General features: G+C 39.1%; 1 non-coding gene across 1 annotated transcript; it reads left to right on the top strand.

Moving 5' to 3' along the window:
• Positions 1–8,091: 8,091 nt before the first annotated feature.
• Positions 8,092–8,198, top strand: LOC131173584 (small nucleolar RNA R71). The gene has a single exon (XR_009143900.1). It is a non-coding gene; the product is annotated as a small nucleolar RNA R71 (small nucleolar RNA).
• Positions 8,199–8,725: the final 527 nt, after the last annotated feature.

Raw genomic sequence — 8,725 nt, 5'->3', positions numbered from 1 at the left:
GGGCTAGTGGCTGCTGCCTGTTGTCGAAATGATGGTGCTGGAGGAGGTGATGGAGGTGGGGGTGGCATGCCTAGAAAGATCATGAGTTGCTTTACCATCTCCTTCAATTCTTTCTGCTTGTCCCTGGTTTCCATGACAAGGTCAAATAGTTGATCATGACGATCCTTGAGTGTATCAAGACCAGTGTCAAGCTTCCTATCCACAAAGTATATATCATCACTAAGCCTTTCAAGATAGGTGAATAAGGCTTTAGTGTTGAATGCAGGAGGGGCTGTGGATGAGGAAGGTTCAGCTGTAGGAGGTATGGGCTGAGCAGAGGCTGTTGGGGTGTCCTGTGCAGGCTGAGGGGGTGGGATAGGTTCAGTGGAGTGCTGTGGGACTGATGGGAAAAGTTGGGCTTCTGGTTGTGCAGTGGGTTCAGTTTCTGCTGCTGGTTGTGCAATATCAGAATGTGGCAAACTGAACCCTGTTTTGGATAGGTGTGCAGTATCAAAATATAAAAATGGGTGCTCTTCAGGATTAAAACCAAAATGCTTAGCTATAACTGTTATAAACCCACCCAGGACAATGTCACCTATGGATTTAGTGGCAATATGCAACACATGCTCAAAAAAGAAATAACCAGGAGAAACCTTGACCTTGTGAAATGCACACCATAACATAAATAATTCAGATTTCCCCACAGCACTAGAACTAGTCCCTCTGCCCAATATGGTGCTAGCAATCAGCCTATGAATAAACCTAAGTGCAGGGTCAAGTATTTGGGAGGTTTTTGATCTTCCAGCAGAGAAAGTTTGAGGTTGGTTTGTGATAATTCTCTAAAATTGGGCAGCATTCCAAATACCCTTGTTGGCTACCTCTACTCCAGTATGTGGCACCCGAAATAACCCATCAATTGCAAAACCAAAAATGCTATGAAATTGGTCCAATGACAGCTCTCTATTTTGCCCTAAACATCTAAATTTCATAATTGGCTTATGGTCTACATCATGCAATTTGAGGGTGCAGAGAATGAAGAAATAAACTCCAAAACTAGAGTTGGATAAACTATCTCCTGCTTATGCACAAATTCCATCCAACCCATACCATCAAGATATGCAACTACATTGTCAAATAAACCAAGAGATTGTAGAGAATCGGCAGAAATATACCTAGTGGGTTGTACCCTCCTATCCTTGAGTCTCTTAAAAGCTACTTTTTGAATTGTATCAGGAAGAGGCCAAGGTAACTTTGATACCTGTGAAGCTACTGAAATTGGCTTTTTGCTGGAAGAGGGTGTGGAGGCTGAAGCTTTTGGCTTTTTGGGTGGTGGTTCCGACAATGGGGTAGGTGGTTCTTTGCGTTTGGATAGAGGAAGGGCAGAGGACATGGGTCGCACAGATTTCGACCGGATTTTTCATTTTTACGTGGTTGTGGGAGGTGGTGGGGGTGTTGCTTGTGGAGGGGAATCGGGATTGGGAGGTATCGTTGACAATGGTGAAACCTGGAGAGGGGAAACTGGACGGGAATGGGGAGGCGACTCCATGGGATCCCGATAGTGAGAATGGAGGAGGTGAGGGAAAAGAAGAAAATTGAAGAAGAATGAGAATTAGGGCAAATGTAGTGAGAATCGAAATGGAGAAGAAGGTGTGAGGAGGAGTTATGCCGGAATGAGGATTGTGAGAGGGGAACAGTGAACAGGGATATCGGGGGGGTGAAGGTGGGAAAGAAAAAAAAATTTGCCGAAAAGAAAAGTTTGATTTAAACGGGTTTTGTAATCACTGCATAAGGGGAAAGTGAATGTGCATAGCTTATGCACTAGCTTATGCAAGTTTCGCCTTGTTTTGAAGTTCAAAAAAATATGTCATGCGGAAGTGCATAAGCTATGCACTCTCCTTATGCACCTCTCGGCAGCTTTTGGAATTTGGGAAGTGAAGTTATGCGGGAGTGCATAAGTCATGCACTCCCCTTATGCACCTCTCGGCAGCTTTTAAAATTTGGAATTTTCGGTTATGCAGTAGTGCATAGGTTATGCACTCTGCTTATGCAGGTCTCGGCAGCTTTTGGTGTTTGGGGTTGGTGGTTATGCAGTTGTGCATAAGCTATGCACTCTGCTTATGTACTCTTCGGTGGGTTTTGAGATTCAGAGTGTGAGGTCATGCAGAAGTGCATAAGCTATGCACTCTGCTTATGCACCTCTCGACAGGTTTGAATTTTTGGAGTTTCTGGTTATGCAGAAGTGCATAAGTTATGCACTCTGCTTATGCAGACTTCGGCAGAGAGAGAAAATGAGGAATTTGAAGTTATGCAAATGTGCATAGGTCATGCACTCTGCTTATGCAAGTTTCTAAAGATATGAAATTTGACAAAATTAGGCTATGCAGAGTTGCATAAGCTATGCACTCTTCTCATGCACTTTGCAACAGGGATGAAAATGGCAAAAATTGTGATTATGCAGGATTGCATAAGCTATGCAGTTGCTTATGCACAATTCAACAAGATTAAGATTGCAATGGAACATGATTTGCAAGTGTGAAAAATACCCTACAATGAAGAAATATAATTCCATGAAGCATAAACCATGAGAAATTTTCACCAAAAACACATCAATATATACAAAGTTCATCAAAAATGCATCACACAAGCTTGTAGAAGATGGATCCTGCATAAAAGGCATTTGTGACCCATGCCATTTTAACTCAAATTCTGCAAATCAACATTTAGAACATTAAAACTCAATAAAATCTGCATAAAGTTGTATCTATTCACAAATGATGAACTCCCCAAGTCATGCCAAGAAAAATGCAGCATTTCCACCTTAAATTCCACAACCCAAATAAGCTCATAACTTCAAAAATGGCTCACTTACCACCATATTAACATTAAAAGCACATTTACTTAAAAGTTACACACCCAACCTCACCAAGAACACAAGCCATTTCTTTGCAGCACCCATTTTGCTGCAGATTTCATTTTTCCTCTGCATAAACCAGATTGCAGCTTCTGCACAGGTTATGCAGTAAAAATCAATCGGTTTTTGGGAGAATTTGAAGGATAAAATTTTCAAGTTAAGAATCACTTCCCCAACAGTTCACCAGCCTTTCTTCATTGAAATACATCTACAAGGGACAAGATTTAACAATGTCAAAAATTGAATTTGGGGAGATTTAAAATAAAAACAAAATCAATGAAAATGAAAGTAAATCAGCAAAAGCAAAATAAAAGGACTTGGGATGCCTCCCAAGAGGGCTAATTTATAGTCCTTAGCTGGACTTTTCATGAATTTCACTCAAAAGAGGTGAGGGATTGGAGAGCTTGTAACAGCTTGCTCCTATTATTGGGTCTCCAGTTATGTAATGTTTCAATCTATGCCCATTGACCTTAAAATTCCCAGATTTTTCACTCCAAATTTCAATTGCTCCATAAGGGAAAACCTTAGAAACTCTATATGGACCAGTCCACCTTGACTTAAGTTTTCCAGAAAACAATTTCAATCTTGAGTTGAACAACAAAACTAAATCACCTTCTTTGAATTTCTTTTTCCTAAGATGCTTATCATGCCAAACTTTAGTTCTTTCTTTGTAAATACGGGCACTTTCATAAGCATCCATCCTCAGTTCCTCAAGCTCATTAAGTTGCAATAGTCTCTTTTCACCAGCTTGCTTAAGATCAAAATTCAAGGTCTGAATGGCCCAATATGCTTTATGTTCTAGCTCCACAGGTAAATGACAAGACTTACCATACACCAACCTAAAGGGAGTAGTTCCTATAGGGGTTTTGTAGGCAGTCCTATATGCCCATAAAGCATCATCTAGTTTGATAGACCAATCTTTCCGAGAATTGTTCACTGTTTTCTCCAAAATATGCTTGAGCTCTCTGTTAGAAATTTCAACTTGTCCTGAAGTTTGAGGGTGGTATGGGGTAGCTATCTTGTGCACTACACCATACTTCCTCATTAAGCTCTCAAATTGCTTATTACAAAAATGGGAACCCCATCACTAATTACAGCCCTAGGAGCTCTAAATCTGCTCAAGACAAATTTCTTCAAGAATCTCACTACCACTCTAGCATCATTAGTTGGAGTTGCAATAGCTTCCACCCACTTTGACACATAGTCAACCCCAACTAAGATGTATCTATTACCATATGAAGGAGGAAATGGCCCCATAAAATCTATTCCCCAAACATCGAATAATTCCACTTCAAGAATATCATTTAGGGGCATTTGATCTCTTTTTGACAAATTTCCACTCCATTGGCATTTATCACATTCCAACACAAATTTCCTCACATCCTTAAAAAGATTTGGCCAAAAGAAACCAGCTTGCAAAATTTTACTAGCTGTTTTAGAGATTCCAAAATGTCCTCCATAATCAGAAGCATGGCAATGATGCATAATACTCTGTGTCTCTTCATCAGGAATACATCTCCTTATTAAACCATCACAGCATCTCCTAAAGAGTAAAGGATCATCCCATCTATAAAATTTCACTTCATGCAAAAACTTTTTCTTTTGTTGCCATGTCATACCTAGAGGTAAAACTCCACAAGATAGATAATTCACAAAGTCTGCATACCAAGGTAGTTTAGCAACAAGAGAGAAAAGTTGTTCATCTAAGAAAAACTCATCAATAGGGATTTCATCCAATTCTTCATCATCCAATTTCAGCCTACTAAGATTATCAGCAACTACATTTTCAGCTCCCTTCTTATCTCTAATCTCCAAATCAAATTCTTGTAGCATCAGAATCCACCTAATGAGCCTAGGTTTAGCCTCCTTTTTACGGAGCAAATACCTGATGGCTGCATGATCTGAAAATATAACCACCTTTGAGTCAATAATGTAAGGTCTGAACTTTTCTAATGCAAAGACAATTGCTAAAAATTCCTTTTCAGTTGTTGCATAATTTGTTTGAGCCTCATCCAGTGTTCTACTAGCATAATAAATAGCATAAGCCTTTTTGTCCTTTCTTTGACCAAGAACAGCCCCAATTGCATAGTTGCTAGCATCACACATAATTTCAAAAGGTAGGCTCCAATCAGGTGGTTGCATGATTGGTGCAGTGATAAGGGCTTGCTTCAACCTGCAAAAGGCATCCAAACACTCTTGGTCAAATACAAATGGTGTGTCATTACTTAACAAATTAGAAAAAGGTTTGGCTATTTTAGAAAAATCCTTGATAAAGCGTCTGTAGAACCCGGCATGTCCTAGGAAACTTCGAATTCCTTTGACATTGGTAGGAGGAGCCATCTTCTCTATCACTTCAACTTTGGCTTTATCAACCTCTATTCCTCTGTTAGACACCAAATGTCCAAGCACTATCCCTTCCTGAACCATGAAATGACACTTTTCCCAGTTTAACACAAGGTCAGTTTCTGCACATCGCTGCAAAACTTTAGAAAGGTTAGCCAAGCATATGTCAAATGAAGATCCATAAACAGAAAAATCATCCATAAAAACCTCCATTATGTCTTCAATGAAATCTGAGAAGATTGCCATCATGCACCTTTGAAAAGTGGCTGGTGCATTACACAACCCAAATGGCATCCTCCTATAAGCAAAGGTTCCATATGGACAAGTAAAAGTGGTTTTCTCTTGATCATTTGGATGGATAGGGATTTGAAGAAAACCTGAATATCCATCTAAATAGCAAAAGTAAGAATGCCTAGCCAGTCTTTCTAACATCTGATCAATAACGGGAAGTGGAAAATGATCTTTTCTAGTGGCAACATTTAATTTTCTGTAATCTATGCACATTCGCCAACTAGTTACTGTTCTGGTGGGAATTAATTCATTATTTTCATTTTTGACAACTGTCATTCCACCCTTTTTTGGGACAACATGTACTGGGCTCACCCAAGTACTATCTGAGATAGGGTATATAATCCCTGCATCAAGCAACTTCAAAATTTCCTTTTAACAACTTCTTTCATATTTGGGTTCAACCTCCTCTGATGTTCAATAGATGGCTTACAATTTTCTTCCAAAATGATTCTATGCATGCAAAAGTGTGGGCTTATTCCCTTAATGTCATCTATGGTGTATCCTAAGACTTTCCTAAATTGTCTCAACATTCTTAACAACTTATCAGCCTCTAAGGTACTCAAGTTTGCATTTACAATTACTGGATAAGTGTTATTAGTGCCAAGAAATTCATACCTGAGCTGGGAAGGAAGTTGCTTAAGTTCTACCTTAGGTGCATCTTCTTCCTTGAATGATGGTTGCTTAGATTCTACTTTTTCCTTTTGTGTGAGTTGAAAGACTGGAGCAGAAATGAATGGTGGACTATCTTCTAAGTGTTGAGCATATGCAGCCACATGAGGGTTATCATAGTCTATGCTTCCTCCATGAACTAAGCAATTTTCAAGTGGATCTTCTGGATATTTCTTTCTGAAATGTTCTTCAACCAGCTCATCAATAATATCAACTCTCAAGCAAGTATCAGCTTCAGAATGATGCTTCTTCATAGAGTTATTAATATTGAAAACCAATTGCTCTTCACCAACCCTAAGAGTCAGCTTTTCTCCCTTAACATCAATCAATGCTCCTGCTGTAGCTAGAAAGGGTCTTCCCAAGATGATTGGGATATTAGAATCTTCCTCCATGTCCAAGATGACAAAATCAACAGGTATATAGAACTTTCCAACCTTCAGAGGCACATTCTCCAAAATCCCTTCAGGATACTTGATTGATTTGTCAGCTAACTGAAGAGAAATGTGGGTTGGCTTAAGATCTCCCATATTGAGCTTTTCATAAACGGAGAGGGGCATAAGGCTAACACTAGCCCCTAAATCACATAAAGCTTTTGTAGAACATGATTCCCCAATGTGGCATGGAATTGAAAAACTCCCTGGATCCTTGAGCTTTGGAGGAAGTTTCCTTTGGAGGATAGCACTACATTCTTCTGTCAAAGCTACAGTTTCATCATCTTCAAGTTTCCTCTTGTTTGAGAGAATTTCTTTCAAGAATTTTGCATAAGAGGGCATTTGTGAAAGAGCATCAACAAATGGCACATTTATGTAAAGTTTCTTCAAAACCTCTAAGAACTTCCCAAATTACTTATCAAGCTTGGCTTTTTGAAATCATTGTGGAAAGGGAAGCTGTGGCTTGTAGGGCTCAGGAGGTATATACTTCTCTTCAATTTTCTCTTTACATTTTTCTGCACTCTCTTGTTTTTCACTCTCATCAGTTTTTTTCGCATTTTCTCTCTTCTCATCATTTTCACTCTTCTCTTGTTTTTCACTCTCCTCATTATTTACAACTTTCCCACTTCTTAAAGTCATAGCTTGACATTGCTCTCTTGGGTTTTCTGGTTGACTTGGAAGTTTTCCAAAAGACTTGGCACCTGAGGAAGATGCTTGTTGTGCAATCTGATTTTCCAGCATTCTGTTATGTGTTTGCATCTGTTCCAGCCTTGCTTTCATCTCTCTCATCTCCTCATCATGCTTATTTTGGTTAGCAAGAATCTGTTGCAATAACGCTTCAGTGGTGGAATTTTGTTCTTGCTGTTTTGGTGGAGGATTCATATTTTTCTGCTGAAAATTAGGCAATGGTTGCCTATTTTGCTGATATGGAACTCCTTGTTGCTGTTGTGGTTGAAAATTCTGATTTGGAACTTGACTTTGCTGATTTCCCCATGAAAAGTTGGGATGATTCCTCCAATTTGGATTATAGGTTTGAGAATAAGGATTCCCCATTTGCTTGTTTCCATAATTACCAACATATGCTGCTTGTTCTCCATAATCTACTCCACAGCTGGTAGTTTCTTCTGCATAAGCCACTTGTTGTGAACTTCCAGATGATGATGTTGAACTAACCAACATACTCAAGTCTTCCATCTTCTTAGCCAAAACATTAGTAAGTGCATCAAACTTTGCATTAATCATATTGAATGGATCAAGATCATACATTCCAAAGAACTTGCCTTTTTGAGTTGGGCTGGTCCTCTTGGACTACTCCAAAGATGAGTATTCTTTGCAATTTTCTCTAATAGCTCATAAGCTTCATCTTCATGCTTCATAATAAATTCTCCTCCTGTTTGAGCATCAATAATTCCTTTGATTGCAGGAGTGACATTTGTGTAAAAATTCTGGTTTATCATCCATTTCGGAATGGCATGATGTGGGCATTGTCTATCTAATTCCTTCCATCTCATCCATGACTCATAAAGAGTTTCATCCTCTCTTGGTCTGAAAGCTGTCATTTGATTCCTTAGTTCTTGAGTTTTTCCAGGTGGAAAATATTGTGCAAGAAATGCATCAGTGAGTTGCTCCCAATTTGTGATGGAGTTGTGAGGTAAAGAATCAAGCCAATCCAATGCTCTATCTTTCAAAGAGAACGGGAATAGCTTTAATCTTGCTGCATCATCAGACACTCCAGGTTGTTTTTACATGTCACAGATCATAGCAAACTTCTTCAGATGTGTGTGTGGATTTTCAGAAGGATGTCCTCCAAATTGAGAATTCTGAATCATTTGAAGAACTCCAAAATCCATCTTGTAGCTATTTGCATCAATTCTTGGTCTTGCTATGCTCTCTCTCAAGTCATCAAAATGAGGAAAAGCATGATCCATCATACTTCCCCTAGGCAGATTAGCATTAACAACTTCTTCACCTTAGGCTTCATTTTCATTGTTTTGACCATTTCCAGCATTACCAACACCAATTCTAATTCTTTCATCAGCCATGTCTGCTTCAATTTCGGTTTCTCTCAAAGCTTCTTTTCTTTTTCTGGTTTCTTTCTTGT

This window comes from Hevea brasiliensis, chromosome 14 (genome assembly GCF_030052815.1).
Source record: "Hevea brasiliensis isolate MT/VB/25A 57/8 chromosome 14, ASM3005281v1, whole genome shotgun sequence".
Lineage (NCBI taxonomy): Eukaryota > Viridiplantae > Streptophyta > Magnoliopsida > Malpighiales > Euphorbiaceae > Hevea > Hevea brasiliensis.
This window is presented reverse-complemented; position numbering and strand designations above follow the sequence as displayed.